The sequence below is a fragment of the Mustela putorius genome, unplaced genomic scaffold, assembly GCF_011764305.1.
Source record: "Mustela putorius furo isolate JIRA1106 unplaced genomic scaffold, ASM1176430v1.1 tig00004007_pilon_pilon_pilon, whole genome shotgun sequence".
Taxonomy (NCBI): domain Eukaryota; kingdom Metazoa; phylum Chordata; class Mammalia; order Carnivora; family Mustelidae; genus Mustela; species Mustela putorius.
This window is the reverse complement of record NW_025422145.1, coordinates 3519635-3539879: the sequence shown is the minus strand read 5'-3', so window position 1 is coordinate 3539879 and position 20245 is coordinate 3519635. Positions and strand designations below refer to the sequence as shown.

Below are 20245 nucleotides of genomic sequence, written 5' to 3'. Positions count from 1 at the left end.
TAGTACAGCCACATCTGCACCGACTTCTTCCACCGAAGCCCGGAACCTTCCATTTTTAAAAAATGCGGGATCTCGAGGTGTGCCGGTACATGCGAATTAAGTCTGTCTTCCTCCTCTCTACCTTTAATCCCCGTTCATAAAAATGACCTATGCTGATAGTGATGGTCTTTGTTAATTCTGACGGACAGTTTTATGACTGTTCTTCTATTACTTAACATATAACCTTTAATTGGGGCACCTGGGTGGCCCAGTCAGTTAAGCATCCACCTTTGGCTCAGGTCATGGCCTCAGAGTCCTGGAATTGAGCTCAATATTGGCTGCCCTGCTCAGCGGGGAGTGTGATTCTGCCCCCCCCCCCACACCTCAAATAAATAAAATCTTTAAAAAAAAAAAAAAGATTCTGTCTCTCCCTCTACCAAATTTCTGCTCTCAGGTGAGCTCTCTGTCTTAAAAAAAGAAAAGAAAAGAAAAGAAAAGACGGAGAACCTCTGAGTTCCCTTCAGGCTCCCCGGGTGCTCAAGAGGGAGCAAAGGTTGCTCTTGGGACTGCAGGAATAATGGCCGTCACTTTGCATTTACTGACCTTTGCACCCCGTGTGATTGTGCGCATGCTCACTATCCCCAGCATCTGGCCCAAGCCTGGCACATGAGCACGCAATGACAAGAACGACTAGCGTGTAGGGTCCAGCTCTGGGCCAAGCATGGCCTGACATTCTTGACTCACTGAATTTCCCCATCGTGCCCACCTAGGGATAAATTGAAAGCAGCTAGGCTCACCACTGTACCACCCATGCCTCAGTAGATACTGGAATAAACCAAGTTATTCAAAGGATACAGAAGGATGTCAGTGTAGTCAGGACCTAAGAGGGGGCTCAGTGCCATTCTCCAGGGAAGGGACCCGCTCCCGGGCCCCCAGGGAATGGGGAGACTTGTTAGGAGCCTGTAGACAATAGTGGGATCTACTGAACAGCTCCCCCACCAGGCCCAGCCTGGAAGTGTACCCACCTTATCAATCTCCGAGGTGTGCGATGGACCCAGGGACCACAGGATGGAGATCACTGCCCACGCAGACCTGAACAGGGCTAGCAGGCCAGGTGGGGGCCATTCTTGAATTCAGTTTCCTGTCTCTTTCTCGGAGCCAGGCCTTCACACAGCTATAGGGCTCCTATTCTCCCGTCCCTATTAGAAAAGAGAAAATCGGAGGTTAAAAAATTTGCCCACGGTTGCATTAGCTAATCAGAAGCTGAGCTAGGAGTCAGTGATCCCAGAGTATTGATTCAGTGAGTGAATGAGAGAAGGGAGGAATGGGGGTGGGGAGGAAGGATGGAAATCCTTTACGGAGTATACACCACAAGGGTAGGAACCTTTTCATCTTCCTCACTGTTCCATCTTCTCAGCCTCTTGAATAGGGCTTAGCATTTATTAGGGCAATTAATATTTGCAGAATATTCCATCCTTTCCCAACAACTTCCCTACACACACACACATTCCATCCTTTCCCAACAACTTCCCTACACACACACACACACACACACACACACACACACACACACACACACACACGAGGGCCCCTGGCACAGTGTAAGAGGGAAACAGAATTTCAGACCATACTAAGCATTTTCAGGCTCAGGCGGGGAAGCTCTGAGTGACAGGAAGGTGACAGCCGTTGACTGAAACTGTCCCAAGGATTGTAGCTGTAATAACCAGGATGAGATTGGTTTTGTCACACCTGCTCCAAAGTAATCAAGTTAATACCCATCGGCTCCTATGGAGACCATGGGAGTCAGACCACATTTCACGGTTGCCAGTGTCTTCTCACTTTTACTGTCTCCCGCTGTATTGATTGTTTTATGAATGGGCCCAATGGCTGCTGCCCCAACACCCCCAATGTTTAACATTTTTCTTTCATGGACTTCCATGTTCTTGTCTTGCTGGTTCAACCTCTCTTCTTGCCAGGATGGTGAGGAAGTAGAAGAGTGAGATTCACCTAATCCTCGGGGAACTAGCATGGATTCAGGAGAAGTAGAGTCAGGGGTTGTCCTGGCTCTCCTGTGTCCTCAGTGGATGACCTTGGGCACATGACAGAGCATAGAAGAACTGCTGTTTACTCTTTATTCCCTCTCTCCTTTGCCCAGCACTTCTAGAATGTGAGGACAAACTCCTCGTTGGACGCCCACAATCCCACAATTGTGCAATCCCACGTTGGGTTTTGTCTTGTTCCGCCATCTTGAATTAAGTGTGGTAGAAATGGAAAGGATTTTACTGAGGGAGGCTCAGTGAACCGGACTCCATCAGAAATTTTCCACACTCTTTCTCTGGAGAGAAGCAATTTATTTGGAACCTAAAATGATGAGCTCTAACTTAGATAGATGGTCAGGTTTGCAAGTCAACCTCCCAGGAATTCTTGGCAGTGCTCTACAAGGTTCTCAGGGGGCACAGCAGTCAACATTCAGTGAGCCCTTCCAGCGGGCCAGCCCTGAGCACACGTGATCACACCATCTATGAAAAGTACCTACTAATGAAAGGACGAATCAGGGCAACCCCCTATTTTTTTTTAAAGATTTTATTTATTTTATTTATTTGTCAGAAAGAGAGAGAGAGAGCACACAAGCAGGTAGAGAGGCAGGCAGAGGTGGACAGAGAAGCAGGCTCCCTGCCCAGCAAGGAGCCCGATGCAGGACTCGATCCCAGGATGCTGGGATCATGACCTGAGCCGAAGGCAGCGGCTTAAACCACTGAGTCATCCAGGCTCCCCAGGGCAACCCCCTATTCGCCTTGATTAAGAGCCACAAGGTCAGGCTTGGGGAAGGGCTATGAGTGGACCTTGGGGGGCAACTTATCTTCTCCACCTTCCTCAGCGTCTCCTCTGGTTTACAGATTGCTACATGGCAGCTGGAGCTCTCCCACATGAAGTTTGGTGATTTTATGAGCTTCCTGTGAATGAGTCAGTAAACCCCTCCGTATCACAAACACACCCCTGTAATAGGTAGCAAATGTCCGGGAGGTAAAGCCTGGAGTCCGCTTTGTTCTCTCCGTGACCCTCCGTAACCCGCCTCCCGTCCCTCTGTCCCTCTGCCGCTGCCCTGGGTCCCTACCACTCCCTCTCGCCTGTCCCGCCTGGACTGTCGCCAAGCTCAGACTCCTGTTCTCACCTTTAATTCCAGGCACTGAATCACACCATTAGCTTTTCCTAACTCAGCAGCCCGTGCTCGCCTGCCTGGGCTCTCCTGCCGTCTCCGAACAATCCCAGCCCTGCCGTTTCTCTGGGCTTCAGATAATTAAGAATCTTCCGCCTCTGAGCAGGGGCAGAGGGTGGTTATCTTCATTTTACACCCGCTTGCCGGATTTTCATAAAAGGGATAGCGTGCTCTGTCTCTCGGCTTGCCCTGGGTTTTAATCAGGGAGTGTCAGCCGCGCAGTGGGGAGGGAAGGCGGGCTTGTGCAGGATGGATTTCAGGGGCATAGCACTCACTTTCTGCTGTTTCCAGAGTCACGGCCTGAACCCCAGTCACTTGGTTTCATTAAGTAGTATCAGCATGGTGGAGAGGTCAAGCCCTAGGATCCAGATGGCAGGGAGTCCAGTGGGTAGGATAGAAGGTGCATGGGTTGTGAACAGCAGCGTTCCGAGTACTTGCTAGGCTGAACAGCATTCTAAATATTTCATGTGCATTGACTCATTTAATCCTCACCACAACTATAGAGGTAGGCAGCAGCCACGTCCCACCCCGCTACTTCTCATCTTATAGAGGACGTGGAAACTAATGCACAGAGAGGTCGCGTAACTTGCCTGGGGTTGCCCAGCATTCATTAAGTAGCAGATACTGGTTTCTCCCAAGTATTCTAGGTCCAGCGTCCATCCCAACCACCATGCTATGGGGGTCTCTCAACTGACTTTGAACCCCAGTTTCTTTCTTTTTTCTCCTTTAAAGATTTTATTTATTTATTTGACAGAGAAAGATCACAAGTAGGCAGAGAGGCAGGCAGAGAGAGAAAGAGGAGGAAGCAGGTTCCCTGCTTAGTAGAGAGCCTGATGTGGGGCTCGATCCCAGGATCCTGGGATCATGACCTGAGCCGAAGGCAGAGGCTTTAACCCACTGAGCCACCCAGGCGCCCCTGAACCCCAATTTCGACTTGTAACCAACCGTGTGGCCCTGGAGCAGATTTTTAGCTGTGTTTCAGCTTCAGTTTCTCCCTCTGTACAGTGGGGCATCTACGCTTTTCTGGCAGCAAGACAACCGGAGATGAAGAGAGAGGACGCGTCTGAAAGTAGGTGGCTTTTCCTCCTAAGGAAATAAGCAAATCCTCCCTTTCACTGTTAACGCCATGCTTTGAAAGATCACAGGAGATCAGGGTGCTGAGTCATCCCCAGAGAACACCCAGAACAAGCTCCTCTCCCCGGGAAGCTGGAGAGCGGCTCTCTACCAGTAAGACCAGCTCCACCCCGGGGCCTTGACTTTATTATCACCCGTGTTATTTTTTTAAATGTTTTATACACCTGCATTGGGTTTTTTTTTTTTTTTTTTTGGTCTTCAACGAGCTGGCGATTCTCAAGTCCGTTAGGAAGAGCTTCAATCCAAGGGCAAAACGAAGCCTGTGCGTTTATGTAACTTGACACATTTTAGCCACGTTCGGGAATTCTGCCTCACACCCGTTGCACTCCGGGTTTTAAATAGCATCCTCTAAGAACAGGTCACTGTTGACAGAGCCACTGTAGGTATCAGGTGGGAAGAGATGCTCTCAATGCAGAAGATCTGAAAAGCTTTTTTTTTTTTTTGGACAAAATGTGCACAGATTTGAGGAGTTCGGGGTGGGGGGGAAGGAAAGAGGGAGGGGTAGGGAAATGGAGGGAGAAGGAGAGAGGATGGAGGACATTGCAGGCTGGACCTCTGAGTGGAAAGATCCTCCTGAAGTTCTAAGCATGCCAGGAGGTAGGGATGGGCGTGGGAAACTGGGCTGATCAAATGGAGAAAGATTATGTCCCCCACTCGACAAGTGTCTGCTGTTCCAAGTTGCCTTTTGCAGTCAGAACACACTTCAGGAAAGGAAACTCTTCTCCCTGGGAACTCAAGACAGTCTTACCATCCAGGACTTGGTTCTCTTACCTCCGAGGGTCTGAGCATCCTGTGTGCTGGTGAGCTGGGAGCTCGCGGAGATCACAACAGTAGGCTCTTGTGATGGTGAAGTTTATGTGTCAGCTTGACTCGGGCTGTGGGGTCGCCAGGCATTTGGTTTTACGTTATTCTGGGGAGTCCATGCGGGGAGTTCTGGGTGAGACGAGACATTTGGATCAGTGGACGGAGTAAAGCAGATTTCCTTTCCCGGAGCTGGTGGCCTCGTGCAACCCACTGAAGGCCTGAAAAGAACAAAAAGGCTGAGAAAGCGGGAAATTTGCCTGCTGCGATATTGATCTTTTCCTCCCTGTGGACTTGAACTGAAAAATCAACTCTTCTTGGGGCTTGAGCCTGCCAGCTTTTGGTCGGGAGCTATACCATCGGTGCTCCCGCTTCTCCAGGTGACTGACGGTAGATCTTGGGACTTCTCAGCCTTGATGATCAAGTGAGCCCCTTCCTTATAATGAAATAATCAATCGCTCAATCAGTCAATCAAATCTCCTATTGCTTCTGTTCCATGGGAGAATCCTGACTACCACAGCACTGTTTATTTTCAGAAACTTCCATCTGGATGCTTTCTCTGGATAGCAAAGACCTAGGAAGTTGGCAAAGGCTCATTAAGATGAAGGGATATTGGCTCTAGCACTTTGTAGAACAATCTGGAATTACCTAGTAAAAATGAGCATGTACTTACTCCACAACCAGTAGTTTCTCTGTTGGGGATACCCTGGAGCGGCTCTGTTATGACTGGGCAAGCCCAAGCTCCATGTGGCTATTTCAATTTAAATTCATGGAAATAAAATGAAAAGTATAGTTCTTCATTAGCGCAACTACATTTCAAGGGCTCGTTCATCGACTAAGCCTAATGGCTGTTCTATTGGAAAGCATCCGCACTGTTGTACATTTCCATCAATCTAGTACTGCCCTAAAGAAACTCTCAGACTGACTCGCTCTCGGACACTCTCTCTCGGTGACCGAGCCACCCAGGCACCCCTACCTGACCCTTTTTAAAAGAAAAATGCTAAGAAACGGAAGCAAGTTTATGATATTTGATATCTTTGCATCAATGTCTCAGATACATCGAACCCAGTATGTCCAGGTCCAAACTCATGATCCCCGCGCCACCTCCCAGGCCTGCCCCCACCAAGTGCAGCTCTGCAAGCGGCCCGGCACCACCATCTACCACGGAAATGCCAAATGCTGAAGTCAGACATCATTCTTGACTCCTTCTAATTTGCCGCCTTGCGTATTCAATCCATTCCCAAACTGAGTCCATTTTACCCCCTAAAGTAGTTTTAAAAACTGTCCACTTTCCTCCTCCGTCGTCATGGCCAACACCCAAGTGCACATTCCCACCTGTGTCCCTGATCTCAAGAACCTCCAAGCCTTCTACCCAGCTGCCCTCCGGACCAGGGTACCACAGCCAGAGGGAGCCTTTGGAAATGTAAATCAGACCACGCTCCCAGTTTTAAACACGTTCCAGAATGTGTTAGTGTGATCAAGCCTACCTGATAACGCCAGGTCCATTCCTGTCTCTTCTGCTTTCTGTTCAACCTTCATCGTTCCTTCGCCCCAGCCCCTACCCCTGATCTGCACCCCGCGCACACTCCACGCCCTTTCCTGCCACTGAGGCCATTTTCCATGCTGTTCCCTCTGCCTGGACCCCTTCTCCCACCATCCTCTTTGCCTGGTTGACTTTCCCTCTCCCTCCAGAGCTCAGATCCAGAGAAGGGAAGCCTTCCCAGGACTTCCCGGTCTGTGTCCAGTGTTATCCCCCAACCACCTTCCTTTTCGTAGAAGACTTTCCCTCCACTTAGACCTCCATGCATTGGCATGAGTATGTGCTCACTGTCCTTCTCCTCCCAGACACTGGCCTTGCTGAGAACAGAGGCTGATCTGTTTTCACTCCCAGCACGTGCCCAAACTCAGAGCAGGTGCACAGTGAATACTTACATCATCGATGAACAAGAGCTCATCTTCCCGCTTCTCCCAGTGCCTGACCCATTGCAAGGGCTCCCCTGGGGCTGGCAAGTCCAGGTAGTGAGAGGGGCCTGGCCCTGCGAGGGTTAGACAGATGGTGGATCCAGTTCATAGCATTCCAGCGGAATGACAGCATGACACACAACTTGCCGTGTAGACACTTTGCAAAGTGTATGAGTTTCCCATGGCTGCTGTAACAAAGTCCCACAGAGGTGGTGTCTTAAAATAACACGTATATATGCTCTTACACTTCTGGAGACCAGAGGTCTGAAATCGGCATCACTGGGCTGAAATCAAGCGTCTGCAGGACGACGCTTCTCCTGGAGGCTGCAGGGGAGAATCTTTTTCCTCGTGTTTTCCAGTTTCTAGAGCTGCGTTTCTCACAGTCCTTGGCTGGTGGGCCCTTCTGCCCCCGACAAAGCCAGCAGAAGGGAATCTTTAAATCTCTCTCTGTTGACATCATCCTATCTCCTCCCTCTTCTCCACCCAAATCTCACTCTGTCTCCCTCTTATGAGGCTGCTTGTGAGTACATTTAGAACCCGCCCAAATAACCCAGGGAAATCTCTCCATCTCAAGATCCTTAATGTAATTCTACCTGCAACGTCCCCCATATTCCTAGCTTCCAGGGATTAGGCCATCATATCTCTGAGAGACATTATCTCCAGCAGGCCACATTAGGAGAGACAGATAGCAAATGGCACTGGGGCTCAGCATGGAGCTGGAGTCTCAGCGTGGCCACGATGGTGACAGATAGGGCCGTGGCTGAGCTGAGCAGAGGGGAAGGCGCTCTCTACATGGAGAATGTACATTGCTTGATCTTATGCTAAATTCTCATTATTTTTTGAAATCTCCCAAAGAAGGGGCATCTTATGAGACAGAGAGAGGGAGAGGGAGCGCCTTGGTAATGCACACACGGCGGCCTGACAATTAAGGGTTTTCTCACTCTCACTGCGTGTTTCTGGAGCAGTGCTGATTTGAATGGCAGCAGAACTTGAGAAGGGCTCGGCAGTATCACTTGATGATCTCAGCGGAGGGTTCAGCTTTTCCTTAGCGCGTATGGAATCAGATAACGCTGGACTGGGCTGGCTTCATTTCCACATTGTCTCTTCACATGAGAGCCAGCCTTCCCTTGATATTTCCCAGGCAGGATGCCCACAGAGAAAAGGAAGGACGGAAGGTACAAACAGCTTAGAGGGTGTGCCGTCCATGAGCTTTGCTGGCCCTCATCCTCCAAGAAATGTAAATATCCTGATTCACATCTTTCACTTTATTTAATTGGCTACTATTCATTGAATGATCAGATACGTGGATTTTTTTTTTCCTTCTGGAATTCTGACCCACTCTGGGTCTTTCTTTCCTCCATCCCTTAAAATCCTCAGGTGTTTTGAATTATATGAAGTCAATCCAAGACACTCCTAGTTGGGGTTCTGCCAGTGGGAAAAAAGCCTGTGTTGTCACTTCTGGGTGTCCTCATCTTGGACAGCATGGCCTTCTGATCAAGGGAGAGACCTATACTTGCTCTAGGTTAGATTATACGTACGTTGGAACTCTAAATCTGCCATTTAACAGGCTGTTTAGTCTTGGTCAAATATTTAACCTCTCTGAGCCCCAGCGGTCTCACGTGTCAAACGGCAATGGCTCCAACATTGCACAGGGTGGTTATGGGGAGTAGAGGAAGTCATTTATACATGAAGTGCCCAGACCAGTGCCTGCCACAATGTTAGTACTCAGGAAATGTTACTTCCCTTTGCTTCCAGAAGAAATCGAGTTTGGAAAAGAACAGATGCCTTTGTAAGAGCAGACTTTGGGCCCGCACTCTTGGTTACTAGTTGTACAGTTATTTATCTTGAATAGGGGGCACGGGAGAAGGGAGGGAGATTGGAAGGTAGACTGAAGCTCTCCTCCATGACAAGGAATTTCAGACTGGAGAGAAGGCTCAGGGGCACTTGAGATGTGTCTCGAGACAACTGAAGGACTGCCTGGTAGAAGAGGGAGTCTGTTTCTTCTTTGTGCAACCGGGACCAAACACAGATGCCGCTGGCGAATCAGGTTACCATCTCAGCCTTGAGAGAGGGCACCCCAAACACTTGGAGCTGTAAAAAGTGGGAGACTTGGGAGATCTTGAGTTTCCACACCTGGGGGATGTTCAAGTGTTGATTTATTCCTTCCTTCATGCAGCCGGCATCTATGCTATTACCATGGGTCAGGTCCTGGGAACGTGGGAATGAACCGTGTAGATGAGAGCTCTGTCTTAATGCCATCTGGGGGAGGACATTAAAAAATGCATGACTCCCGGGAAGGATACAGAAGCTTCAGATGGGTGATGGAGAGGAGGGACAGTGAGTGCCAGGATACTCTGCTCAATTCTTAAGGTCTCTGTCTCTCCTTACACCCCTCTGCAGGCCAGAGCTGACTGGTCCAGACTGACTCAGAGTCTCTCTCCTTGGGATACAGGGAGACTGGGCCAGTTTGGTGAGGGACCTGCAAACCGAAGTCAGTGGAGGAGCACAGAAAGCCCGTCTTTGGGAAGGAAGGAAGGATAGCACAGCCGCCTCAGGGTAGCAAACAAGAGACACTGTCGTCTCGGAAAGCAGAGAACGATCTCGGCTAGGACATTCCCATTCCAGTCCCCAAGCAGCTCAGCTGAACTGGGCCTTTCTATAGGATGTTGTATCTTCTTACCCCCTGGGTGTCTGCTGTCCGGACCCTTGGAGAAAGGCCTCACACTTGTGTGGCCGCAGCCTGGGGAAACCCCAAATCTTCCACTGTGCTGTTAGTGAATTTCAGGGTTTCCCTGCTCAGCTTTTCTCTGCCCCCAGGCTTGGTTCCCTGCATCCTGGAACCCATCCGCGTGGGTAGGTGACTTGGATGCTTCACCAGTTTCCATAACAACAGAACAGGACAAAGCCCTATGCTACTTCCACAGGTCATTCGAGGAGTTGTCTAACTAAACATCCAGAAAGGGCTTGCACTGAGCCCTTCACAGCTATTTAAAAACCCAGCTTGACATTCTCAGCTAATGGGCTCCTTTTAGGCATCTTGTACCAAGCAATTGCTTTTTCCTGGCCCTTCTCTACTTCCAGGGCCCTGGCTCATCCACCTAGCTCAGACCTCTCCGTTCCCAGGAAGACAACTTCCCCTTCCTGTCTTTTTTTTTTTTTTTAAAGATTTTATTTATTTATTTGTCAGACAGAGATCACAAGTAGGCAGAGAAGCAGGCAGAGAGAAAGGAGGAAGCAGGCTCCCCGCTGAGCAGAGAGCCCGATATGGGGCTTGATCCCAGGACCCAGGGACCATGACCTGAGCTGAAGGCAGAGGCTTTAACCCACTGAGCCACGCAGGTGCCCTTTTTTTTTTTTTTTTTTAAAGATATGTTTCAGGGAGGGACAGAGGGAGAGAGAGAATCTCAAGCTGACTCCATGCCGAGCATAGAGCCTGATATCAAGGACCTGGGCCAAAACCAAGAGTCAGATGCTCAATTGACTGATCCACCCAGGTGCACCCTTCCTTTCAGTCTCACGCAGAGAAACTTCACCTGCTTCCAAAAACCCATTGTGCCAAAAGACACCTAGGCTCTTGGACACATTACCCCAGCTATTTGTCAAGTTAAGATTCTGAGCAAAAACTCTTTCTTCCCCAAGATAAATCTGGGCACCAGCTGTCAAAGTGATAACATTTCTCCCCATTTTTTTTTTTTTTTTGGTTAAACTATCTTTCATCAGATGAGCTTGAGACGATTTCTGTTCCTTCTAGCCCATGCTGGGAGGGTCTGTCGAAACCATAGCTCAGTGAGGAACCCCAGAATCCCATTCCTTGTCTGTTTCTGGGTTAAAGGTGGGAGATCCGAGAGGCAGACAGGAAGTGCAGTGTTGATTCACTGAGGGCCGCCATGTTTGGATGAGGAGGCAATCAGATAGAGAAGGCATGGAGGTTCCGGCTCCTCCTGACTTTCGCCGACTTCCCAGCCAGCTTGTCATCCCCAGGGCTGGCCCTGCTGACCAACAGCAGTCCTCCATGTTTTAGACCCTTGGAAGCCAAAACAACAGCCTCCCAAAGACCCCTCCACCTGCCTTCCCTCTACAGCCCCACCTTGATGGCTGTATGTACCTGGCTTCTCATAAGGCTGGTGACTCCTCTGGTCTTCCGCCACCCCTCCCAGACCTGCGTGTCCCCAACTCCTCCCACGATGGTAAGAAGTCCAGTTCCTACCGTGTATCCCTTGCCCCATAATTCATGGTGGTTCTGCTTTCCCGAAGGAGCCCTGACTGACACACATCCAGAGCCTTTCCAGAAGAGACTCATCTTATTTTCTTTCCCTAATTTTTTCTTGATGAGAATTGGCCTCAGTCTGAAAGTGTAAAATCTGCCCAGTGTTAGCATGGCTCCTGGAACGGCAGTAGGTACCTCTCTTTCCAGTTGCTTCTAACCGTGATCAGAATCAGAATGAAATGTATGTTTGTGGTCTCTCGTGGCTCATGAAAATCCCAAAGCCATCTGTTGTCTTCATCCTCGTGTCCGTTATCAAAATACACTGATTAGGCCTTTAATTGAACCTGGTGCCGTATTTATCGAGAAACTCACAACAATTAGCTTTCTAAAAGCTTATCACCAGAACCCGAATATATAATCATTCAGCGACAGTCACTTTCAACTTGCTCCATGGCCTACCTGTGTTTGCCCTCGAAAAACCAAGACACGGTCTCCTTTTTTTTTTTTTAATTTTTTCAAGAGATCAAGTAAGCGAGCTGAGAGCTAGCAGAGGGGGAATTTCTGAGCTTCTTTACCAAACTGCAAAGGGATTTGGGGGATCAGAATAGAATAGGATCAATGTGGATTCTGGAGCCGGTGGTGCAGGGAGTCACTCCCAGCCTTACCATGGACGGACTGCGGAAACTTTAAGCTTTGAGTCCCTCATCTGTAAAACCGGTACAAATATAATTCACACCCTTTGGAATGAAGAATAAATGAATGAATGTGCATAAAAAACTAGTATAGAGCCCAGCTCCTGTAAGCATTTTTGATGTAGTCATGAGAAAGCTTATCCATGCCTTCTGTGACCCCAGGAGGGAGTCGAGGACCTCGAGTTTGGCCGGGGACAGAAATAGTGCAATTATAAAATGAGATCTGATTTTCACTTTGAAAGCAGCACTTTAGAAAATGCCTGAATAAGCTAACATTTTGGCTTCCCGTGAGGTTTCCCCAGATAGAGCTTGGTGAGCTGGACCAGGTTATGAAAAGGGACCTCTGCACCCGCCTTCCCCTGGCAGAGGGTGATTATCCGCTGTTGCTCCTTGTCTCCAGGTGCTGGTGCTGCCTCTTAGACGCGCTAGGACTGGCCTTTCGGATTCTGGGGGGAAATTCCACCTGCTGCTAGGACAATTTAGAGAGGATATGTCTCAGGCTGTGATGATCTCGGATTAAATTCAGGGAGACTTGCCCAGGGCATCATTAACTGCCTGGAGGAGTCAGTCCTCCAGCCATCTGTCGTCTGCCATCTCTCTGTCTGGTTTTTCCTTTGTCACATTGAGCCATCTTGAGAAACTTGGAGAGGACCTCTCCTCTTGCTGCGTTGGCACGGTGAATGAGAAACACAGTGTGGTCAGGGGTTCAGTGTTGGGGCTGAACCAGCACCAGACTTAGAGATGGTACCTGGGTTGAGATCTTGGCTGTAGGACCAAGTGCTGCTGGGGAATGTGACGTAGTCAGCAACAGCTAGAGGAAGCCTCCTGGAGCGATCGAAGGTCAAGAACTTTGTTTGGGTAAGAGCTGATATCCCAGGGGAGCCAGTCACCTGCTCTGTGATCTTGCGAAATTTGCTTACCTTCTCTGTAACTCTTTGGTTTAGTGTTTGATGTTTTTGAGCAAATACACATCCTTCTTCCATACCAACTTTCTGATTCTCTGACCCCAGAGGAATATCCAACCATTTAATTCAATTTTGACACCACCTACCTGGAGTTAGGGTCGGATCCCACAAGTTAAAGGGCTCATTCCCTGCCAAGACTGCACTCACTTCAGATGCTGGTCACAACTACCGGGCATACCTACACTTCTGTCCAGCCAACTACAATTTTGGGGTTCCCACATCCCTCCCCCTAGATTGGATAATTCGCTAAATTGGCTCAGAAAATTTAGGAAAGCATTTTTGCTTGTGTTGACTGGTGTATTTTGAAGGCTACAACTCGGGAACAGCCAAATGGAAGACAGGGCACAAGACAGGGATGGTGGGGTGATGCCGAGCTTCCATACCCTTTCCAGGCACCCTAGCCTGCCCAGCCCATGTGCGTCCACCAAGCCAGAAACTCCTTGAATCTCACTGTTCAAGCGTTTTTATAACTCAGTCTGCATTTCTTTCCTCTCTCTCTTCCGAGGCTGGGGCGGGAGGGAGGGACTGAAAACTCCCACCTTCTAATCACAGGTTTGGTCTTTCTGGTAGACCAGCCCCTACATGACACTAACATGTAGTTCCACTCTGATCACCTCATTGGCAGGAACTCGGGCGTTTGTTCTCAAGGGGATCATTAGGAATGACAAAAGACACTCCTTTCCCTTGGGAAATTCCGCCCAGGGTTTTAAGAGCTCTGTGCTAGTAGCCAAGGACAAAGACCAAATATATTTTATGATAGTTCCACTGGGATACTTCCCAGACCCACAAGTGGAGGCCTGAAACTACACAGACCACCAAACTCTACATGTATACCATGCTTTTTCTTAAGACATACATTCCTATGAGAAAGGTTCATTTATAAATTAGGCACGGTAAGAGATTAACAGTAGCTAACAATAAAACAGAACAATTATTAACAATACAGTGTATAAAAGATATGGGAATGTGGCCTCCCTACATCTTGGAGCTGACCCTTGTTGAAGGCATTTGAAGAGGCTCCTAATGGCAGGGATGGGACAAAGGGCGGGGGTCCTGGGGCAGAACGGGACAAGCTGGCGTGTCTGTGGAGCACTTCTAGTCAGTGTGTTGCAGTGACATTTGTCAGGGCTCCGGAGTCAGACTGCCTCCTTGCAAATCTTGCCTTCGTCCTTTGTCAGCTGTGTGATATTGGACAATTTACTCAACCTCTCTGAGCCTTCTATAAAGTTAAGAATGATAATACCTGCCCTATAGATTAAATTAGACAGTGCGGGTCCAGTTCCAGACCAGGGTCCGTGTTCAGGTGAAGGCTAGGGGCTGTTAGTACTAGACGTGCTAGTAGGTTTGGCAGAGGAGCTGGTGCACGGGTGGGACCTCAGCAGATAGAAAGGACTGCGCAGGAGGGCCCCAGCGCCACCCAGAGGGGGGTCAAGAATAGAATATTGATACCCAAATGCAAAGCAGGATATGTAATTGGATTTCTCGGCGGGGGGCAGGGAGGTGTGACTCACCCCCTTTGATAAATGCTGTTGCCCTCCTGAGGTCTCTATCATGCGATTTGGAAAAATTTCCACCTGCACTCGCTGTCTTGAGGTCTCATTTTAATAAAATTCCAGGACTGTGTGTACTCTGGGCCCGCCTGCCCGCCTACTTTTCTTGATCACAGGCTGACTGCCATGTGTCAGGCACAGGTGACGTTTGAGAAGCATGGAGGGAGGAGGCAGGGTGCTTTAAAGGGTGCACATGGGCGATTTAGGGAGAAATACAAGTGCCCAGGTGATTATCGGGGGTGGGGGGAGGGGAGGTGGATGGACAGTGGTAGGACATGGGGTCTTGGCAATGAGAGTGTAAGAGCACCTGACCAAGCCCGGAGGCATTGGCAAGGCCGTCTTGGGGGCTGCTTAAAAATTAGTCTGAGTTGAAGGTGCTCTGATCCCGGCAAGATTGAAGGGAGAATGGGCTTGAAGACTGCCGGTCAGGATTTGCACACACCTACAGGTGGGCTGCTAGCCCCAAATGGGCTCTCCCTGGCTACAGAGGAGGCCAAAGAGATAAAAGGCCATGGAGGGGTTTCTGTTATGGTTACAGTGACCCAAGGCTGGCAGGGTTTGGCTCTGCAGAAAGTGGTGTCCCGTGGTAATTTTAAAACAAAAACAAAATGTCTTAAAAATTTTTTTTATCTACTTATTTGAGAGAGAGAGAGAGCACAGCAGGAGGGACAGAGAGAGAAAGAGAGAATCTCAAGCTGACTCCACACTGAGCATGGAGCCCCATGCAGGGCTCGATCCCACGACCCTGAGATCATGACCTGAGCCAGAATCAAGAGTCGGCTGCTTAACCAACTGGGCCACCCTGACCCTGCAAAACACAAAACGCTTTAGAAGTCATCAAGATACCATACCGAGCGTCTTTTCCAATCACAGTGGCTTCAGATAATACATGCATATGGTGAAAAAAATAATTAAAATAAAGAGAAGCAAATGAAAGAAATAAAGTTTCCTTCAAAATCATCATCGTAACATTTTGAATGGAATTTATGCATTGGTACTGTGCAAAATTGGATCCTAACCTTTGTGAACCATTTTTATATGGTTTATTCTCTGATATCAATCACATCTCTCCTGAGCGCCATTTTTAATGCCTGTGTTATGAATTCCGTCATGCATACATCCCATATGTAAGTCAGCAGTCTGCTATTACCGGTGGATACTTAGGTTGCTTTTTGTTTTTCGTGATTGCAAATAAGGCTGTCCTGCACATAATCACTGCTAAGTTTTCATGGTACCCTTTAAACGACCTCTTTAGGGGTGCCTGGGTGGCTCAGTGGGTTAAGCCTCTGCCTTCAGCTCAGGTCATGATCCCAGAGTCCTGGGATTGAGCCCTGCATCGGGCTCTCTGCTCAGCGGAGAGCCTGCTTCCCCCTCTCTGCCAGCTTCTCTGCCTACTTGTGATCTCTCTCTCTCTGTCAAATAAATGAATAAAATCTTAAAAACAAACAAACAAACAAATGAATTCTTTAGGATGAAACCTTAGAAATGGAATCAGTGGGCTCAAGAGTTTAATTGTTTTCAAAGCCCTTGACGCAGTTTTCCAATTGTCCCCAATTTTCTCCGCCCATTAGCCCATGGGCTGTATTTGCTATTTCGTGTTTTTTTTAAATAATTTTTCATTTTTTTAATTAACATATCGTATTTGCTATTTCTTCTTGAGGCTTTTCGTCCCTGTCTTCTCAGGCTCCCACATTGCAAGAAACCGGTCAACAGAGGGCTCTCCAATGGCCATGGGGAGAGATGAGTCTAGAAGAGGCAGCAATTACTCTAACTACTGAGGCCTTCAGGACACTTCCCACTTCCCTCGGCCCAAAACGACCCCCCATCCCGCCCCTGGGCTTGGAAGTGAACCTCTTGCTGAAACTCTGGCCTCCCTCTTCTCATAGAATTGCCAGAGAAAACACGGGATGCCATGTTAGATCTGAATTTCAGATAAACCAAAGATTCTGTTTTTACAGCAGGTATGTTCCAAACAAATATTGCCTGAGCCATTCTCATACTAAAAATTATCCGGTATTTATCGGAAAATCCAATACAATTGGGTGCCCTGGTTTTTGTTTTTTGTTTGCTAAATCTGGCAACCCTAATCCCTTAGCATCTTCCCTCATCAATTCTCTGTTGGCTGTATTGTCTTGAGAGGTCCTCTTGAGAAAAGCTTGCAGGTTGGCTGGCCATAGCTTTGTAATGGTTGTTGAGTTCTTCCTTGCAGAGGTGGAAAATTATACATGGAACCACGTGCTGTTACTGGGCATTTATGGTGATTCTTTTTCTCTCTTCTCTCCTCTTCTCTTTTCCCCTCCCATCCTCATTGTTTGAGCCTGAATCTTTATCCACATCTTTAATTCTTTTTTTAAAGATTGTATTTATTTGAGAGAGAGAGAGAGAGAGAGTGCATGAGCAGGAGGGAGAGGCAGAGGGAGAGAGAGAAGCAGACTCCCCGCTGAGCAGGGAGCCCAGCGCGGGGCTCCATCCCAGGACCCCGAGATCATGCCCTGAGCTGAAGGCAGATGCTTAACCAACTGAGCCACCCAGGCGCCCTATCCACATCTTTGATTCTTGGTGAACCACTCAGCCAAGGGACTCAGGGCTAGCATTAGAGAAACCCCGGGCCAGAACCCCTCTCCTCTTCCTAGTTTGCTAAGCCGTCCAAGGAAGAACATACGTCTCAGTCTAGGCTCTATCTTGGTAGGAGATTGGGGAACAAACATAGCAAATAAGGAATGAAGTCTCAGAACTTTGTGTCTCCTTTAGAGAGACAGAGGACACACAGAAGGACAAATATGGTTGCAAAAACTGCCAGATTACGGTAGCTGGTGCCTGCAGGCAATCTGTTGGCAAACCTTCTATGCTTTGGGCACAGCCCAATACCCCATAGGAGCCTGGAGCAGAGAGTGGGCTGGACCGTTAGTGAAAAGCAGCAGGACCCAGGAGAACCCCACTGGCTTGCTGCGTGGCCTTGGTGGCTGGCCTGGGTCCTCAGTGGCTGGTGCAAGTGAGAACGGAGTCAGGAAGCCCGGCACACAGTAGGCTCTTAGTATTTTCTGGATGACTGATTTATTAGATAAGTCTGCAAATCAATGCATCCAGGATCAATATTCCCTCTCTGGGCTTCTTCATCCATATAAGCTGAGGGCTCTTCCAGCCCCCGCAACTTGATTAGTCTCTGATTAATGCATGGTTCTTTCTGAAGATCAGGACGCAACAAAACATTTCTACAAAGAACCAGCCAGTAAAAATCTGAGAGTCCAGCAGGCCACAGTACGGTCTCTATTCCGATGACCTCTGCTGTAAAGCGAGAGCCGCCAGTGACAGCACGTGAACGAATGGGCATCACTGAGTTCCAGTAAAACATTATTTATAGGCACTGAACTTTGAATTTCATGTAATTTTCATGTGTCCGGAAATTTTATTCTTCTTCTGATATTTTGCTATTTAAAAATGTAAAAACCATTCTTACCAAGGGCCGGCTGGAAGGCTCAGTCACGTTAAGTGTCTGACTCTTGGTTTTGGCTTAGGTGGTGATCTCAGGGTCGTGAGATGGAGCCCCCTGCGGGCCTCCACGCTGAGTGTGAGTCTGCTTGAGAGTCTCCCTCTCCCTTTGCCCGCCTCCCCACCGCATATGTGCATGCTCTCTCTCGAAAAAAACAAAAAAAAAAACAAAAAAAAACCCAAAAAAACAAAAAAACCAAAAAACCCAGAAACAGAACAACAACAATAAAAAACCCCTTCTTACCTCATGCAATGTACCAAAGCAGACGGTGGGCTGGGTTTGGGCTGTGGGCCATAGCTTGTCCACGCTGCTCAAGATTCATGAACAAACCTGTCCTCTACGAAGTCTCCTGAGTACTTTGAACAGAAAGTTTAGAGTGAGGGTGCTCTTTCTTCTCGCTGTGTACATATGGGTCCCCACATCTGCCAGACTGGCTTGCACAGACCCATTGCCGGGCCATGCTGTCACTCTAGAACCTAAGATGACTCCCATGGTCGTCCTTTGTAACCCAGACCCACCAAGATGTCCTGTGCTGGTGGATGCTTCACGGCCACATCCTCGGGGGACACCACGCCCTTTTCTCGAATCAGTATTTGAGTGAGCTTCCCTCTTTCCATGAGTACCTGGCACCCACACTTCTTCCTGACCATCCAGGTTGTGCTCCTGTAAGTGGCCCTCGAGCTAAGAAAATTGCTCCCCCGCAACTACTCTGATCTCTGTCTTCCCTGAACTCCTCCCACCGTATGGCTTGGAACCTGCATATTCCCCACTGCAGAGACCAGACTGCCTACGTTCAAGTCCCTGTCACCTACTCCGTGACCTTGAACAAGTTCCTGACATCATGGGAGGGGTGATAATAATAGTACCCACCTAGGAGGGTCGTGGTAAGAGTTAATTGAGATGTTTTGTGGAAAATGTTTAGGCCAAGGCGCTGGGGTGGCTCGGTTGGGTAAGTGCCGTCAGCTCAGGTCATGATTCCAGAGTGCCAGGATCAAGTCCCTCCTTGGGCTCCCTGCTCAGCAGGGAGCCTGCTTTTCCCTCTCCAGCTTCCCCTGCTTCTGCAGTCTCTGTGATAAAATTTAAAAAAAAAATTTTTTTTTTTTTAAAGGGAGTATTTATACGGTAACAAAAGATCAGAAATACCCTTCCAGGCCTTCACCAATATTGCTGATAATTTTTTCAGGTCAATTGTTAATTGACATGCAACATGCACACAGAAAAGGGTACAGACCCCCACGGTTCAGTGTGAGGAGTTTTTTCAGTGTTAGTAATTTCCTTTGACTCAAAAAGGAGCTGGTCTAGAAAAGGGGACAGAAGAGTCATCTGCGCTCCAGGGAGGTGACATTCTTTTGGGAACAGAGGGTCGCATCTAGAAACAAGGGTAGGGTTAGGGTTACAACTGAAGGAGAAGCCACTTAACACCCAGACCTTGAACTTGCCTCAGGGAGCAAACAGGCAGCTTACTTCTCAGTCATGCCTCACAAAGATGTCCCTCTCATAGATGTGTCACCTAAGCCCGTGGCAGGCACCTGTCTGGGTCCTTGATCCCTGCCAGGATGTGGAAAGGCAGCTGAGCCCACGGGCTCCCTGGAGATGTCTCAGTGCTTCTTCTCCCTCTGGGGACAGCATCTGAGCTCATTAATCCAAGAACACTAAACAGATGCCCACATTCGTCATCTCCAAGCCATTCGGTTTGAGGACATGGAAATAGCTCACAAAGGTGAGGCTCTTTCTCTGACTCAGGAATGTTGGCAAAGATTTTTCAGGAGTGTCTGCGAGGCAACAGCCAAGGCTGGAGGGGCTGACAGAAGTGGCCTTCTCCTGTGCACCTACTAGATGTGTGCAAAGCTCAGGGCTGCCTGCTCTAGGCCCTAAGCTTTCTTCACGTTCATGCAACCCAAACACAAGGGTGTCATTCCGTTTCCAAGTGAGGGCAGTGAGCCCCAGAGCAGTGAAGGGACCTGCCCACAGGGTACAGTCAGTGAATGGTGGAACTGAGATGGGCACTCAGGTCTGGCTGGCTCTGGGTGCTAGTAGAATATGGCCCCAGGGGTCACCTCATTTTATACGTGAGGAAACTGAGCTCCTGGGGGGAGGAATGGCCTGCCTGAAGTTATTATGGTATAATAAGAAGAAAGGGCACTGCAGCCCTGTGCCCCTTTCCCGTACCTTGCTCTGTGTTTCCTCCTCCTCAGGCTGTTCACCTGTATCCTTTGTGATATTGTTTATAATAAATCAGCAAATGTAA

General features: G+C 48.7%; 1 protein-coding gene and 1 long non-coding RNA gene across 2 annotated transcripts in view; one reads left to right on the top strand and one right to left on the bottom strand.

The window, feature by feature from the left end:
- The window catches only part of BMERB1 (bMERB domain containing 1), a 105877-nt gene that overhangs the window by 67873 nt on the left and 17759 nt on the right, over window positions 1-20245 (top strand). The window lies entirely within an intron of this gene.
- Window positions 737-19013, bottom strand: LOC106005590. Its single transcript, XR_001179060.2, has 4 exons — window positions 18868-19013; window positions 18241-18353; window positions 5102-5352; window positions 737-1178 (listed from the first exon to the last, which is right to left on the bottom strand). It is a non-coding gene; the product is annotated as an uncharacterized LOC106005590 (long non-coding RNA).